Source organism: Sus scrofa, chromosome 5 (assembly GCF_054392235.1).
Source record: "Sus scrofa isolate SSC_HxYL_T2T_F1_AM1 chromosome 5, Sscrofa_HxYL_maternal_Yorkshire_Landrace_v2.0, whole genome shotgun sequence".
NCBI lineage: Eukaryota > Metazoa > Chordata > Mammalia > Artiodactyla > Suidae > Sus > Sus scrofa.
In genome coordinates this window covers 29,577,356-29,595,398 of record NC_139387.1, presented here as the reverse complement: position 1 = coordinate 29,595,398, position 18,043 = coordinate 29,577,356, and the positions used below count along the sequence as shown (strand labels likewise).

Sequence of the window (18,043 nt, the reverse complement as noted above, 5' to 3'; positions counted from 1 at the left end):
TGGTTGGTTTTCTCTGTTGTTTTTCAATTTACAATGAAGAACCCGAGGTCTAATTTTTGGAACCATGCTGGGAATTCTTAAAGGGCTCATCCTTATAATACATGGATTATAATGTAAAAAAAACCTGTTTACAGAATATAAGACCCCTGATGTAGTGTACTTCAAAGAGATTCCAGATATAGATAGACCTCCAACTATTCCAGAGACATAGGCATGTTTCTCTCTAAATAGGATGATCATAAGTTCTGGTTTACCCAGGGCCAGCCTCACTGTATGCCTGTTGTCCTGTGAAATTCTTAATAATAACCCCTTTTCAGTCTCAAAATTTCATTTTTGGTTGATAAAAAATATTTATTTGCAGCCTATCTCTAAGTAATTTGAGGGAAGTTACAGGTATTTGAAAAGTATATTAAATGTAGGCCTGAATGGGTTAGAAATACTGTGTGAGAAACTAAAATGACAGGTTCTCATGAAGAAAGGGGAACTCTGGATAGATGAAAAGCTATCAATTAACAAATACCCTGTGTCTTCTAATTTAAGAGATGGATGATCTGACAACTACTATGACATTGGATTTGTCCCTCAATAAAGAAATAGGTGTAGTGGTAAGAGCTTAATATTGGAATAGAGACAATTAATTCGAATCTTGCCTCAGTCACTTTTAAGCTATTTGGTTTTGTGCATATTATTAAAAAATATTCATATGACTTGGTTTCCTCATTTTAAAAAATTGAAGTAATAAAGGTAATTAATGATAATAATAATTAGCCAAAAGGGGTATAGTAAAAATGACATAGTACATGTAATCCACTGAGCATAGTGCCTGATGTAAATTATTGCTAATACATAATTATTGCTAATAAATTATTAATGATAAAGCATAAATACATTGATAACAAATAATTTATTTTTAATAAATACATGATAAATTCTTAATAAGTTGGTTATTCTGGGGTCTGAAAGAAAACATTTTTAAAAGGTGGGCTCTTGGGAAGGGGGATGACTAGGTAGAGCCCAGAGGACGCCATAATGATGAATACTTGTCACTGCATGTTTGTCCAAACCCATAGAATGTCATCACCAAGAGTGACCCTAATATAAACTATGGACTTTGGGTGATCATGTTGGGTCTTTGTGGGTTCATCAGAATTACTGCTTTGGTGGGACATGGTGATAATGGGAAGGCAAAACATGTGTAGGGATAGGGGTTATATGGGAAATCTCTGTATCTCCCTCTCAATTTGGTTTTAAACCTAAAGGCTCTAAAAAAAGTAGTCGATTTTACAAAAGGCAGGTACTAAATAAAAAACTGTTTTTTTATTAATATGTTTTCATTAATTAACAAGAAAAATGGAATGTATGAAGTGGTTTTATGAAGAAAGAAGGTACATAATTTTTTTAATTTTTTTTTTTGTCTTTTTGCCATTTCTTGGGCCACTCCCACGGCATATGGAGGTTCCCAGGTTAGGGGTCTAATCAGAGCTGTAGCCACCAGCCTACGCCAGAGCCACAGATCCGAGCCAAATGTGTAACCTACACCTCAATTCATGGCAACGCCAGATCCTTAACCCACTGAGCAAGGCCAGGGATCGAACCCACAACCTCATGGTTCCTAGTCGGATTCGTTAACCACTGCGCCATGATGGGAACTCCAAAGGTACATAAATTTTATAAAATTAACTAACTTTTAAAGTAATTGTGGTTATTTATAAATCGAACAATGCTTCTTTTACTATGCTGGAGAGAATGTGATCTTTATGAATGGCCATTCAACAAAATATTTAGAACTATAAGTGTATGTTTTTAACTTCTTTTGCTAGTGTTACTGGTCTGAATAATACAGTATGTATATCATGTTTACATTTAAATTTTATTCCTATGACATATACATTTTAACATGTCTGAGTTTATTTATTATATATATAGTATGTTGAATAAAAAAATACAACCTGAAAGTAGAGAGTTTAGTTTTATTTGGGGTGAAATTAGGACGTAAGCCCAGGAGACAGCATCTCAGGTAGCCCTGAGAAACCACTCTGAGAAGGCCAGTGGGGAAGGTAGGATATATGAGTTTCTGCAACAAAGGGAAGGTAGTAGGAACAAAAGTTTTACAGATAACCATTTTCACAGAAGATGTATAGACAATGAGTTTCCATGGGAAAATGCAAAGTCTGGGTTTACTGGAATCACTCCTTTGAAATGCTTTCCTGAGTTCCTTCAGGGCTCACTGGCCCACCCTTGGGAGCGGCTGTTCTCACAGATGACACCTTTTGTTTTTCCACTGACTGCAGCTCGGGGAGTAGTATTTCAGGTAGTTTCCTCCAAAGAGGAAAGGGGAAATATATATCATAAATATATATCATAAAGGTGAAAAGGAAGATGCATGCAGCCATGCACACATTTTCCAGGTTTGCTGCTGGTCTGGTGAAAGTTACTACTAGTCACAGACATCAGTCATCATTGAAGGATTTTAGAGTTTTTCTAGCTATGAGGACATGCAAGAATTGGGCTCATAAAATCTTCTCCTAAACATATCTCACTATCTGAAGACCTGCTTCCAGTCTGCCCAGAGCAAAGAGTGCCTCACTCCTGGTCTCCACCCTGAGCTCCACTGAAGGGGTATTTCAGGTCAGCAACTACAGTGGCTCACGGTTTACTCCATGTAGAGGCTGATGGCAAGAGCCAAACTTCTGTTCACAAGTATATTACATTGGTGTTTGTTTCTTACTATCCCTACTAATGTAGACATTTTTGTAAATACTGGCCTTTAGGCTTGCAGTCTGTGGCAGTAGGTAATGTGACAGTGCTTGAAATATTATATCAAAGATCTTAAAATAGAAATAATATAATTTTCTGTGTATATTCACCAAAAGTACATATATTGAATTTAGCTATAGTAGTACACACTTTGATATATCAAGTAGATATGACATTTACCTTTTTTAACATATTTGATTATTTTATAACAATATACTTTATATTGAAAGCATTTACATACATCTCTCTCAATCTATGTTTATAACACTTGAAATTAGATTTATTATTGGACTTTTTCACGTGAGACATGAAATCCTATTTGAAAATGTAATATTGAATCTCCAGCCAGCAAATTCTATAGGGAAATTGTTGTGATTAGTACTGGGCTTTTGAAGTCAACTGATTTCTTCCAGATTGGGCACTGTAAAGAAAGAAGAACATGCAGGAAAAAGTAGAGTCGTGATAGTCTGAAGGAGGAACAACACAAGTTATTAATGGTGCCAATCACATGAGTCATTACTTTAGTTCCTCCTAGCCTGCAGCCTCAAAGTACCCATATTTCATATAAGTTTAACATGCTTCAAAACAACATTATTGAGGAAATGTTTACCCCCGAAGAGAAAATATTTCCCTTTTTCTACAAAATTTTATTTATCAAATGTTACAATGGAAACAAAAATAGGTAGAATTAGCTGGTTAAAAGTCAAATTGTTAAAACATACTAAACAACATAAAAGAGCTATTTTTAAAAACTAGAGCTACATCAAGTAAATTAGGATAGTCAAACTCTGCTTATATTATTTACATGTATATACTTGTATTAAATTATTTACATTTTTTTTCATGCCTGTACTTGTAGCATATGGAAGTTCCTGGGCCAGGGATTGAATCCAAGCCAAAGGTGTGACCTATGCAGGATCCTTTAACCCACTGCGCTGGGCTGGGAGTCAAACCCACATCTCTGCAGCAACCTAAGCCACTGCAGCTGGATTCTTAACCCACTGTGCCACAGCAGAAACTCTATTTATTTACAATATTGAAATAAAATATTAGTTCTAGGCATGTTAAATCTTGGTTACATGGGCTGGGCATCATAGATGTCTAAAAACACCCTGGTGAGAGTAGGTGTAACAGTAAACTTATAGAATTATTGCAAGGATTAGGTGACAAACAGAGCTAATATTGAGACAATATTTTTATTTTAAATATCAGTTATTTTATATTATAGTCTCATGTTCTGAGACTCCTATTCTTAGTGCACAGAGCATTATAATTGTTGTCCTCTTTCTTACTTTATTTTATGCCTTTCTTTTATTTCACTTCTTTCCATGCTCTTTTATGTATGGGCCTACTTAGAGTATATGCCCTTAAAAAAGTAAATATATTTGTAATATATACATGCTGCTTATCTCTGTATTTCCCATGTAATTATTATCAAGCAATAGAGTATCTTTGACTTCAGTTTGATTCACTCAGTGCTGGCTTTATGATAACTGCCTACTTTGGTGTGCATATTAGTTTATTCTCCTCCAATTGCTTCTTAGGTACGTGCCCTCAATATCCTACCTACCTTTTCTCATGGTAGATGACTCATTTTCAACTTCCCACTACCCTCCTCTTATGTTCCATCACTCTTATAGATCCTCTTACATAAACATTACTCTGGGTTATTTACTCTGGGTTACTTACATAAAAATTACTCTGGGTTACATACTGAAGAATAGACTGCTAAATCATAGGTTATAAAAATATTAACATCGGTGAGAAAAACTGGCTTATTCTACAGGCAGATTACAGTTGTTTAAACCATCATCGGTATGAGGGTTTAATCTCTCTATATCCTCACTAGTATATGGTATTGGGTTAACTACCTCATTTTTAAGTGGTCTATTCCTCTGGTTTTTGTTTCTACCAAACCTCTTGATATCTGTTGACAAGGCAAGAAACTTGCGCATTGATTCTAGTATATTTAGTACTTGATCTAGCCATGCTAAATACTGACAATTTATTCCTTCTCTTGCAATATTTGAATCTTATTTTCATAATTATCATTTGTGTGTACCCTGAACTACACTCTATAATAGGAACACACTCACTTTATTTCCTTAAAGAAAATATATCTCAGATAAATATGACTTTGATATGGTGGCTTGTTTTTAATGGTAGAGAAACAGTCTGTCAAGTTAAGAAAGTTCTCATAGATTCTAATTAATTTGAGGTTTTATCATGAAAAGATATTCAACATTTTAACAATTCTTATTCATTTGGTTAAGCAAATTTTACCTTTTTTATTCTTTTATTTTTTTCTATGTTATGGTAAGTTATTCTGATAGACTTTTTGAAGTTAAACCATTCTTTTATTCCTGAGATGAAGTCTGCCTAAATTCACCATTGAACGTGTTGTAGTGCTGCCTTATTTAAGATATTTAAAACTATCATTACGAGAAAAAGAGTTCCATAACTTTTCCTTTTTGTCCTATTCTCATTAAGTTTTGGAATCAAAACTATGTTACCCATATTAAATTGATTGGGAACCATTCTTCAGTTTCTCATTATACACACACACACACACACACATACATATACATACACACACACAGAATTGGATGATTTAGTAAAATTTACCAGAAATTCATCTAGATCTAAGATTTTTTGAATTAACATATTATCAAGTTTCTTTTTATTTTTTGTCTTTTTTTAGGATCACACCTGTGGCATATGGAAATTCCCTGACTAGAGGTCTAATTGGAGCTACAGCGTCTGACCTATGCCACAGCCACAGCAGTGCTGCAGCAATGCCAAATCTGAGTTGTGTCTATAACCTACACCATGGCTTATGACATCAGTTCCTTAACCCACTGAGGGGGCCAGGGATCAAACCTCTGTCCTCATGGATACCAGTTGGGTTCATTACTGCTGAATCACGATGGGAACTCCCTATTTGTTTTTTTATAGTGAAGGAAAGTACAGTATTTATTGCAAGGCCAAGAAAGGAGAGTGGGTACCTGCTGCTCAAAAGTCTCAATGGTGTCAGGTAAGCATTTTTTTTTTTATTTTTTTTTATTTTCCCATTGTACAGCAAGGGGGTCAGGTTATCCTTACATGTATACATTACAATTACATTTTTTCCCCCACCCTTTCTTCTGTTGCAACATGAGTATTTAGACAAAGTTCTCAATGCTATTCAGCAGGATCTCCTTGTAAATCTATTCTAAGTTGTGTCTGATAAGCCCAAGCTCCCCATCCCTCCCACTCCCTCCCCCTCCCATCAGGCAGCCACAAGTCTCTTCTCCAAGTCCATGATTTTCTTTTCTAAGGAGATGTTCATTTGTGCTGGATATTAGATTCCAGTTATAAGTGATATCATATGGTATTTGTCTTTGTCTTTCTGGCTCATGTCACTCACTATGAGATTCTCTAGTTCCATCCATGTTGCTGCAAATGGCATTATGTCGTTCTTTTTTATGGCTGAGTAGTATTCCATTGTGTATATATACCACCTCTTCCGAATCCAATCATCTGTCGATGGACATTTGGGTTGTTTCCATGTCCTGGCTATTGTGAATAGTGCTGCAATGAACATGTGGGTGCACGTGTCTCTTTTAAGGAGAGTTTTGTCTGGATAGATGCTCAAGAGTGGGATTGCGGGGTCATATGGAAGTTCTATGTATAGATTTCTAAGGTATCTCCAAACTGTTCTCCATAGTGGCTGTACCAGTTCAGGTAAACATTTTTAAAGGCAAGATGAAAGACAGGGTTACAGGATGCCTGATCTGCTCAAGGATATCCCTGTTGTTCTTTTTTGTTTCTGTTATTGAAGTAGTTGATTTATAATGTTGCACTATTTTCTGGTATACTGCAAAGTGATTGAGTTACATCTCTATAGATATAACATATAATGTAAGTTATATATGTATATATACACACACACATGTTACTATAAGACACTGAATATACTTCCCTATGTTTATACAGTAAATCTTATTTATCTATTTTGTATATAGTAGTTTCTATCTGGTAATCCCAAAAGCCTAATTTATCCCCCCACCCATTTGCCCTTTGATAACCATAACCTAGGTCTGTGAGTCTGTTTCTGTTTTGTAGATAAGTTCATTTGTATCATATTTGAGATTCCATATATGTGATATCATATGGTGTTTGTTTTTATCTGACTTATGTCACTTAGTATGATAAACTCTAGGTCCAAAGGGCATTATTTCATTCTTTTTTAGGGGTGCATAATATACTATCGTGTATTTTATATACCACACTCTTCTTAAGCTAAGAGTCTATTGATGGACATTTTATTTTCTTCCATGACTTGGCTATTGTCAGTAGTGCTGCTGTGAACATTGGGATGCCTGTATCTTTTTGAATTAGCATTTTCTCCAGATATATGCCCATAAATGAGATTGCTGGATCATAAGGTAACTCTATTTTTAGTTTTTTAAGGAAGCTCCATACTGTTTTCCCTAATGGCTGCACCAATTTATATTCCCACCAACAGTGCAGGAGGCATCCCTTTTTTCTACACCTTCTCCAAAATTTATTGTTTGTGGTCTTTTTGATGATGGCCATTCTGACCAGTGTGAGATGATATGTGATTGTAATTTGATTTGCATTTGTCTAATAGTGATATTGAGCATATTTTCATGTTCCTATTGACCATCTGTATGTCTTCATTGGAGAAATGTCTGTTTACATGGAAACAACCCAAATGTCCATCGACAGATGATTGGATTCGGAAGAGGTGGTATATATACACAATGGAATACTACTCAGCCATAAAAAAGAACGACATAATGCCATTTGCAGCAACATGGATGGAACTAGAGAATCTCATAGTGAGTGACATGAGCCAGAAAGACAAAGACAAATACCATATGATATCACTTATAACTGGAATCTAATATCCAGCACAAATGAACATCTCCTTAGAAAAGAAAATCATGGACTTGGAGAAGAGACTTGTGGCTGCCTGATGGGAGGGGGAGGGAGTGGGAGGGATGGGGAGCTTGGGCTTATCAGACACAACTTAGAATAGATTTACAAGGAGATCCTGCTGAATAGCATTGAGAACTTTGTCTAAATACTCATGTTGCAACAGAAGAAAGGGTGGGGGAAAAAATGTAATTGTAATGTATACATGTAAGGATAACCTGACCCCCTTGCTGTACAATGGGAAAATAAAAAAAAATAAAAAAAAGAGAGAAATTCTGTTTAGCAATTCTGCCCATTTTTTATTGTTTATGTTTGATATTGAGTTGTATAAGCTGTTTACATATTTTGGAAATTAAGCCCTTTTCAGTTGCACAATTTGCAAGTATTTTCTCCCAGCCTCTAGGTTATCTTCTAGTTTTATTTATGGTTTTCTTTGCTGTACAAAAGTTTTATTAGACCCTGTTTGTTTATTTTTTCTTTTATTTCTTTTGCCTTGGGAGACTGACCTAAGAACCCATTGCTATGATTTATGTTAGAGAATGTTTTGCCTATATTTTCTCCTAGGAGTTTTATGGTACCCTGCCTTATATTTAAGTCTTTAAGCCATTTTGAGTTTATTTTTGTGTATGGTGTGAGGGAGTTTTCTAACTTCATTGATTTATATTGGGCTGTTTAGTTTTCCCAGTATCATTTGCTGAAGAGACTGTCTTCTCTCTATTGTTGAAGAGTAATTGAGCACAGGTGTTCAAGTTTTCTATTTGACTGCTTTTCTATAAGCAAGTTACATTTTCTCATCTCAACTATGATGCTTTTGATGCCTTAGATTTTTCCAGAATGTTTCATAAAGATTTCAGTGTACTTTTCCATTCTGTATTTTGTTCATTTTTGTCTTCATGTTTTATTCTTCACTCTCACAAAAATATTGCCTAGCTTCTTCGTCTTTGTAAAGTCCTAATCCCCTCCAATTTTTTCTTTATAATTATTGATTACTGATCATAATTATTCATATCTTGTTATTGACTCTATTATGGCACTGAATACTAATTCATTTGTGTCCATATAAGTTCAAACTTGGTGTTCAAATAAAATTTAAAGCTACAATGTTCTTCTAAATTCTGCTTTAGCTATGCTCCACAAATTTTAACATGTATTGACTTAATCGTTATGATTTGTCTTATGAATTTCTCTTTAAATCACTATTTTTTATCTAGACTAATAGGATTTCTTAAGATATATTTTCATTAGTGGTTTTCTAACTTTATTTTTGTGATTAGAAAATGTATTGTGTTAACACTGCAGAACTCAAAGTCATTTGAGAAATTTAATTTTGGAAAATGTATTTTACAATATACTGCTATAGGAAAATTTAAATATATACTGTCAAAAATATGCAAACTCATATATGCTCATAAAATTAATACTAAAATGTATTGCAATATATTAATGGAGAAACTACATTTCTAAATAACTTAAGGTCTTAATACCTTAAATAGTATAGCATATTTTATTAGTTGTAGAAAATTTCAATAATCCATCATAAATCTAGAAATTGTTCAGTCTGTGTATTTACTATACTAAAAAGACCATAATGCTCTTTAGTAGGCCATTTTTTTGTTTTGTTTGGCTCAAGATGATGTTGTATCTAATATGGAAAATATGAAGTAATTTATGTACAATTTTGAGACCAATTATGAGATGAAACAATTGTGTTGCTCACAAATAAGTCACCCTCTTCTCTTTCCCTAGAGAAAAGTTTCTTGATTGGATAAGTTAGTATTAATGCTATTTTTTGTTTTCCTTCTTTTCTTTTTTTGAAACATCAAAACTTTGGGTAGCCTCAGAGAGTGTTTCAATATCTGAAAATTTCAAAGACATTGTGTTCATTAAATATTTAGTTCTTCATCATTTTACTTATTATATTAATATCTATGAGTTGCCAAATAGTACTCAGAAATAAACATACAAGTGGATACTTTTAAAATTATATATAGCTTGCATTCTAGGTTCCATGTCTTTAATCATTTCACTAACAGTCCATCTTTTTAAATGCATATTTACCTAATTGTATTGTTGACAACATAGCACTGACTCACCTTTTGATTTAGATTTTTCTAAGACTATTATGATACAATAATGTTTATTTTGCATTAATATTTGAGTTCCTGTATGCCTGATAATGCATTTTATAGTGGCCATGGATCATAAAATATTGTATTGTAATACAGCAATGTATTATACTTCTATCAATCATCTGTTTTTAGTAGCCTTACTAAAGCTCTGCATCTCTTAGAATCTCACAGAAGCAATATTTCTATAATTTTTTTCAAAGTTATTTCAGAAGCATTTTGTTGGACATTTGTGTAACTGCTGCTTTCTGCAGCTATAGCACCGATACAGAGTCACCGAGTTTTTTCAACCCTGCCCTTTGTAATAATAATGCAAATGATTCAACTAGTTGTACAAATAATTGAACTATTTCACAAAAATTAATGATAATTCTTTTTTTAAACCACTTTACTGAGATATGATTAACTTATAAAAATATCTTCATATTTAATGCATACAAATTGAAGAGTTCAGAGACAAAATGATTCTTTAGGATTTTTACTTTATTCAGGTTATCTAATTTCTCCTGTAAGTAGTAAGAATTCAAATTCATTACAGTCCACAGTAGAATTTTTTTCTAGTTAATTTGCTTAAACCACTAATAAGGTTAGGACATGGGCTTTTACTTGTGTTTTCAGTGGCATTGTTCTATTTCCATTAACAACATTTCTAAGCAAACTTCTCACAAATATATGCCTGATTTACAGCACAATTTGGTGATAAAATAGATTATTCATTTTTTTCTTCAAACAATATTATACCTCTTCTATATATCTGGAAGCAATTAAGACACATGGTATATGCAAATATGAATGAGACTGAATCTGTGAGCAGCCTTCAAAAATTTCTTCAATAATAAATGGACTTTATTATACCTAACTATATTTCCATTCCATGTTCTCTATAACTAGTATAAATGTATCCCAGGGTTTAACTGAGTGACATTTTGTTATCCTGGATTTTTCATTTTTAAATAAGTATTTTTAATAAATGTTGACGTTAAGATAGCTAGGCTGACCTTGATAGACTTTTTAGTTTTTTTAAGGAACCCCCATACTATTTACTATAGCGGCTGCACCAATTTACATTCCCACCACCAGTGTAGGAGGGGTCTTTTCTCCATACCTTCTGTAGCATTTATCATTTGTAGACTTTTTGATAATGGCCATTCTGACCAGTGTGAACTGATACTTCATTGTAGTTTTTATTTTCATTTGTCTAATAGTTAGCAGTGTTGAACATCTTTTCATGTGCCTATTGGCCATCTGTATGTCTTCTCTGGAGAAATGTCTCTTTAGCTCGTCTGCCCATTTTTTATTGACTTGTTTTTGATATTGAGTTGTATAAGCTATTTGTATATTTGGAAATTAAGCCCTGTCATTCACATAATTTGCAAATATTTTCTCCCAGTCCATAGGTTATCTTCTTTGGTTTATGGTTTCCTTTGCTGTACACAATTTTTATTAGGCACCATTTATTTATTTTTGCTTTTATTTTTATTGCCTTGGGAGACTGACATAAAAAACCATTGCTATAATCTATGTTAGAGTATGTTTTGCCTACATTCTCTTCTAGGAATTTCAAGGTATCTTGTCTTATATTTAAGTCTTTAAGCCATTCTGAGTTTATTTTTGTGTTTGGTGTGAGGAAGTATTCAAACTTCATTGATTTACATGTCGTCGTGCATAATTGCTGAAGAGACTCTCTTTTCCCCATCGAATATTCTTGCTTCTTGTCCATGGTTAATAGACTAGGTCTGAGGGCTTATTTCTGGGCTGGCTATTATGTTCCATTGATCTATATACCTTTGTGTTGATACCATGATGTTTTGACTATTACAGCTTTGTAGTGTTGTCTGAAGTCTAAAAGGCTTATACCTCTGCTTTGTTCTATTTCCTTAGGATTGCTTGGCAATCTGGGTCTTTTGTGGTTATATATAACTTTTAGGATTATTTGTTCTAGTTCTATGAAAATGTCATAGGTAAATTAATAGCATTATATTTTTAATTATTTTAAAAATTTCTTTATTTATTCTTTCTTGGCTATACCCTAGGCATGTGGAAGTTCCTGGGCCAGGGATCAAACTCATGCCGCAGCAGTGATGCAAGCAGTTGCAGTGACAACACTGGATCTTTAACCTACTGCACCCCAAGAAAACTCCAAGATTGCATTAAATGTATAGATTGCTTTGTATAGTATGGTCATTTTAACTAAAAATTCATCCAATCCAAGAGCATGGGATATCTTTCCATGTCCTGAATCACCTTCAGTTTTCTTTATTAATGTTTTATAGTTCTCAATGTATAAGTCTTTCACTTTCTTGGTTAGGTTTATTCCTAGATATTTTATCTTTTGATGTGGTTTTATTTTTTTATATTTTATAATGATTTTTATTTTTTACATCATAACTGGTTTAATTTTCTGTCAATTTTCTACTGTACAGCAAGGTGACCCAGTTACACATCCATGTATACATTCTTTTTTCTCACACTATCATGCTCCCTCATAAGTGACTAGACATAGTTCCTAGTGCTATACAGCAGGCTCTTATTGCTTCACCATTCCAAAGGCAATAGTTTGCATCTGTTAACCCCAAGTTCCCAATCTATCCCACTCCCTCCCCCTCCCCCTGGGCAACCACGAGTCTGTTCTCCATGTCCATGATTTTCTTTTCTGTGGCAAGGTTCATTTGTGCCATGTATTAGATTCCAGATATAAGTGATGTGATATGGTATTTGTCTTTCTCTTTCTGACATACTTCACCTGGTATGAGAGTCTCTAGCTCCGTCCATGTTGCTGCAAATGGCATTATTTTGTTTTTTATGGCTGAGTAGTATTCCATCATGTATATATATACCACATCTTCTTAATCCACTCATCTGTCAGTGGGTGTTTCCATGTCTTAAAAATATGGAATGCTTTACGAATTTGCATGTCATCCTTGATCAGGGGCCATGCTGATCTTCTCTATATCATTCCAATTTTAGTATATGTGCTGCCAAAGTGAGCACTTGATGTGGTTTTAAACAGGATTACTTTTGGAATTCCCATCGTAGTGCAGTGGTTAACAAATCCAACTAGGAACCATGAGGTTGTGGGTTCGATCCCTGGCCTTGCTCAGTGGATTAAGGATCCGGTGTTGCCATAAGCTGTGGTGTAGGTTGCAGACGCAGCTTGGATCCCACATTGCTGTGGCTTTGGTGTAGGCCAATGGCTACAGCTCCAATTAGACCCCTAGCCTGGGAACCTCCATATGCCATGGAGCGGCCCTATAAAAGGCAAAAAAACAAAACAAGAAAACAAAACCCCCCAAAACAGGATAACTTTTTACTTTCTTTTCTGATATGTCATTGTTAGTATAAAGAAGTACAAGTTTTCTGTATATTAATCTTATATCTTGCCATCTTGCCGAATTCATCAGTTCTAATAGGTTTTGTATGGATTCATTAGAGTTTTCTGTATAGAGTATCACGTCATCTGAAGATAATGATGATATTACTTCTTCCATTCTGATTTGGATTCCTTTTATTTCTTTCTCTTGTCTGACTGCTGTGGCTAGAACTTCTACCCCTAGGTTGAATGGAAGTGGTGAGAGTGGGCATCTTGCTTGCCTCCAGATTTTAGCAAGAAAGCTTTCAGCTTTTCAATATGGAGTATTATGTTGACTGTGGTCATAATACACAGTCTTATTCTTTTATTATGATATGTTCTCTCTATATCCACTTTTACAAGAGATCTTTAGCATGAATATATATTGAATTTTATCAAATGGTTTTTCTACATCTATTGAGATGATTATGTAGTTTTTGTCTTTTCTTGGTTGGGTGTATTTCATTGATTGATTTGCATATATTGAACTGTCCTTGTGACTCTGGGATGACTCTGCCTCGATTGTGGTGTATGACACTTTTTATGTGTTGCACTGATTTGCTAATGCTTTGTTTAGGATTTTTATATCTATATTCATCAAACATATTGGCCTGCAAATTTCATTTTGGGTAGTGTCTTTACTTTTTGTTATCAGGGTGATAGTGGCTTAATAGAATGATTTTTGGAGTGATCTTTCCTTTTCAATCTTTTGGAAGAGTTTGAGACTTATCAGTATAAATTCTTCTATGTATATTTGGTAGAATTCCCCAGCGAAGTCATGTGGTCCTAGGTCTTTGTAGGGAGTTTTTGTAAGTTTCAGGTTCTATTTCACTTCTGGTGATTGGTCTTCAAGTTTTATGTTTTTCCTTGATTCAGTCTTGAATCAAGGCTCTATTTTTCTAGAAACTTGTCCATTATTTTAGACTGTCCATTTTCATGGCATATATCTTCATAATATTTTATTATTTTTGTATCTATGTGGTATTGCTTGTTACTTCTCCTCTTTATTATTTTGTCTATTTGGGTCCTCTCTTTTTTCTTGGTGATCCTAGCCAGAGGTTGGTCAATTTTGTTTATCCTTTCAAAGAACCAGCTCTTGGGTTTCTTGATTTTTTTTTTCTGATTTTTAAATCTCTTCTTTCCTTATTGATCTTTATTATTTACCTCCTTCTACTGACTGCAGGTTTTGTTTGTTCTTATTATGATTCTTTTAGGTGGTAGGTTAATTTGTTTACCTGGCATTTTTTTAGTATTTTTTTTAAGAGGCCCATATTGCTATGATCTTTGCTCTAAGGATGTTTTTCCTGCATCATATAGATTTTTATAGGATGGGTTTATAGAATGGTTGGGTTTTCATCATTGTTTGTCTCAATTTGTAAAAAATTTCTTCTTTGATTTCATTGTTAACCCCTTGGATTTTTAGTAGCATGCTATTTAATTTCCATGTAATCATTTATTTTCTCATTTCTCTATGGTTGATTTTTAGTTTCATGCCATTGTCAGAAAAGATATTTAATACTTTCTTTCCTATTAAATTTGTTAAGCCTTGTTTTGTGTCCTAGTATGTAGTCTGCTCTAGAGAAAGTTCCATGTGCATTTCAAAAGAATGTGTATTCCATTTTTTGGGCAGGATGTAGTGTCCTGTAGGTATCAGTTAATTCTACCTGTCCTATGGTGTCATGTAGAGTCTCTGCTGCCTTCTTGATTTTCTGAGAGAACTGTCCTTTGATGTCAGTGGAGTGTTTAAGTTCTCTTACTATTATAGTATTTCTGTCAGTTTCTCCCTTTATGTCTGTTAGTATTTTATTTATTTAGGTGCTCCTATATTGAGTGCTTATTTGGTAACAATTTTAATGTCCTCTTCTTGTATTGATTCTTTTATCATTATAAAGTGTCCTCTTTGTTTTTCTTTTTAGACTTTGTTTTAAAGTCTATTTTGTCTGATATGAATATTGATACCCCTACTTTGTCATTTCCATTTCCACCAAATATCATTTTCTATCCCCTCAGTTTCAATCAATATGTGTCTTCTGCCCTAAAGTGGGTCTGTTATAGGTAGAATTTTTTAGGATCTTAGTTTACTATCCAATATGTCACTCTATATCTTTTGATCTGTAAATTTAGTCCATTGATATGTAAAGTAATTCTTGATAAGTATTATTTATTGCCATTTAAACCTCATTTTGCAATTGACTTTGTATTTTTTTCTTGTTCTTTTTTGATTTTCCTTTGGTGGTTTGATGGTTTTCTTTTGTATTATGCTTGCAATTTGCTGGGGTTTTTAAAAAAATATTGTATGCTTTCAATTTGTGGTTACTCTGATTTTTAAGTATGTTAACCAATAATTATGTATACTTGCTTTAGACTGGTAGTCACATAAGCTCAAACACATTCTAAAAGATCTAAGTTTTCTTACTCCCCTCCTCCATTTTGTTAGTTTTGATGTCCTGTTATACAAGTTCATGTTCATTATTTTGTTCTTCATTGTAACTATAATTGCTTTCCTAGAGTTCCCATCGTTGCTCAGCAGTAACAAACCTGACTAGTATCCATAAGGATATGGGTTCAATCTCTGGCCTCACTCAGTGGGTTAAGGATCTGGCATTGCCATGAGCTGTGGTGTGCATCACAGGCACAGCTCAGATCCAGCATTGCTGTGGCTTTGGCATAGGCCAGCAGCTGCAGTTCTGATTTGATCTCTAGCCTGGAAACTTCCATGTGCCATGGGTGTAGCCCTGAAAAGACTAAATACATAAATAAATATATAAAGTAATTGTTTTCCCAGACTTTTTATTGTTTTTTCATCTATTTAAGTGATCTTCAATTTTTTTTTTTTTTCTTTTTGAGGCTGCAACTATGGCACATGGAAGTTCCTGGGTCAAATCGGAGCTGTAGCTACTGGCCTATGCCACAGTGACAGCAATGCCCAATCCAAGGCATATCTGCAACCAGTATTGCAGGTTGCAGCATCGCTGGATCCTTAACCCATTGATCAAGACCAAGGATCAAATCTGCATCCTCACAGAGACAACACCATGTCCTAACCCACTGAGCCACAATGGGAATGCCCAATCTTCAATACTTTTATATATTTGCCTTTGCTATTATGACTTTTCCCTTTTTTATAGATTCTTGCTTCTTTTATACTTAGAGAGGACCTTTTAGGATTCTTTTTTCTTTGTCTTTTTAGGGCCACACCCATGGCATATGGAACTTCCCAGCTAAGAGTTTAATCAGAGTTGTAGCTACCAGCCTACACCACAGCCATAGCAACACAGGATCTGAGCCATGTCTGTGACCTATACCACAGCTCATGGCAACCCTGGATCCTTTAACCCACTGAGTGAGGCCAGGGATCAATCCCCATCCTCACAGATACTAGTTGTGTTCATTAACACTGAGTCACAAAAGGAATTCCCCAGTATTTCTTTTAATATAGGTTTGCTTTATTCTTTGTTTTTACTTCTCTGAGAAACTCTTTATATCTCCTTCTATTCTAAATGATAACCTTGCTAAGTAGTGTCTTTGGTACACATCTTCCCCTTTCAGAACATTGAATATATCTTGCTACTCACTTCTGGCTTGAAAAGTTTCTGTAAATTAAAAAAAAAAACAACAAACTGCTAGCCCTAGGGCAATTCTCTTTCTGTCATTCAAATCTTTATTTTTTACTTTTACCATTTTAATATGATATGTCTTAGAGTAAGTTTTGTTTGAGTTCATCTTGTTTGGGATCTTTTGTGCTTCTTATACCTGTATATCTGTTTTCTTCTTTAGGTTTGGGAATTTTTCAACTATAATTTCTTCAAATATATTTTTTGATTCCCCCCTTTTTTCTTTCTTCTCCTTCTGGAATTTCCTATTATGTGTAGATTTATATGCTTTATATTATGCCACGTATCTTGTATGTTGCTTTAATTTTTTTTTTTTTTGGTCTTTTTGTTTGCTGTTGTCATTGGGTGGTTTCTGTTATTTTTATCTTCCAGATAACTTACTCATTCTTCTGCATTATTTATTTACTATTTATTGCCTTTAGCTCATTTTTATCTCAGCAATTGTCTAATTTTGATCTGTTCCTTTTTGTAGTTTTTTGTTCCTTGTTACAGTGATATGCATTTCCCACAGTAGACTTTTTTAATTCCTTCAGCATTTTTATTACCTCCTTTTTGAACTCGGAGTCTAGTAAACTAGATAGGTTGATGCTGTTGTTCATTCAGGAGATTTCTCTTGTTCTTTTAACTGAAAGTGGTTGTTCTTCTTTTTCATTTTATTAACACTCTTCTGACTATAAATTTAGGAGAAATAGCCACTGTAGTCTTGAAGACTGTTTTTATGTGGAAGTGACCCTGTGTAGACTGTGTGAGTCCAATATTTTTGGTGTGAGGGTTCTTTCTGCTAAGGATTCTTGCAACATCTTTCCTCAGGATGTACTGGCCCTTGTCCCATTGATAAAGGGTGTATCTGGTGTGATGACTAGAGGCTGCACTGGATGTTAGGCACAGCCTCCTCTTTGTGTTCTAGTTGTCACATCTTTGTTGAGGACAGGGTCAACAACCCAGTGGTTGGACTAGAAGCTCCTGGATCCAGTTATAAGCTACAGTGTGAGGTAAGCAGGACTGGAGTGCTCCCTCTGGAACAGAAGCCATTGCATATTCTTCCCTCAGAGGTATCCACAGGGGTATGCAAGTCTGTGATGCCAGTGGCCACCTGGTATGTGTGCTCACAAAGATCACTGTTTCTGGTGATTCCCTCAGGGGCCACATTCCTCACAAAGCCACCTGTTTGAAAGCCCACTGAAGCTTGTCCCTGTGTCTGTTGTGGGAGGGCTGGCAATTATCTCAGATTTAAGCCCCACCTCCATGTGTGCACA

General features: G+C 34.5%; 1 long non-coding RNA gene and 1 other non-coding gene across 4 annotated transcripts in view; both read right to left on the bottom strand.

Moving 5' to 3' along the window:
- The window catches only part of LOC102167263 (uncharacterized), a 384,081-nt gene that overhangs the window by 98,573 nt on the left and 267,465 nt on the right, over positions 1-18,043 (bottom strand). The gene's annotated exons all lie outside the window — the stretch shown is intronic.
- On the bottom strand, positions 12,709-12,815 carry LOC146403296 (U6 spliceosomal RNA). The gene has a single exon (XR_014804663.1). It is a non-coding gene; the product is annotated as a U6 spliceosomal RNA (small nuclear RNA).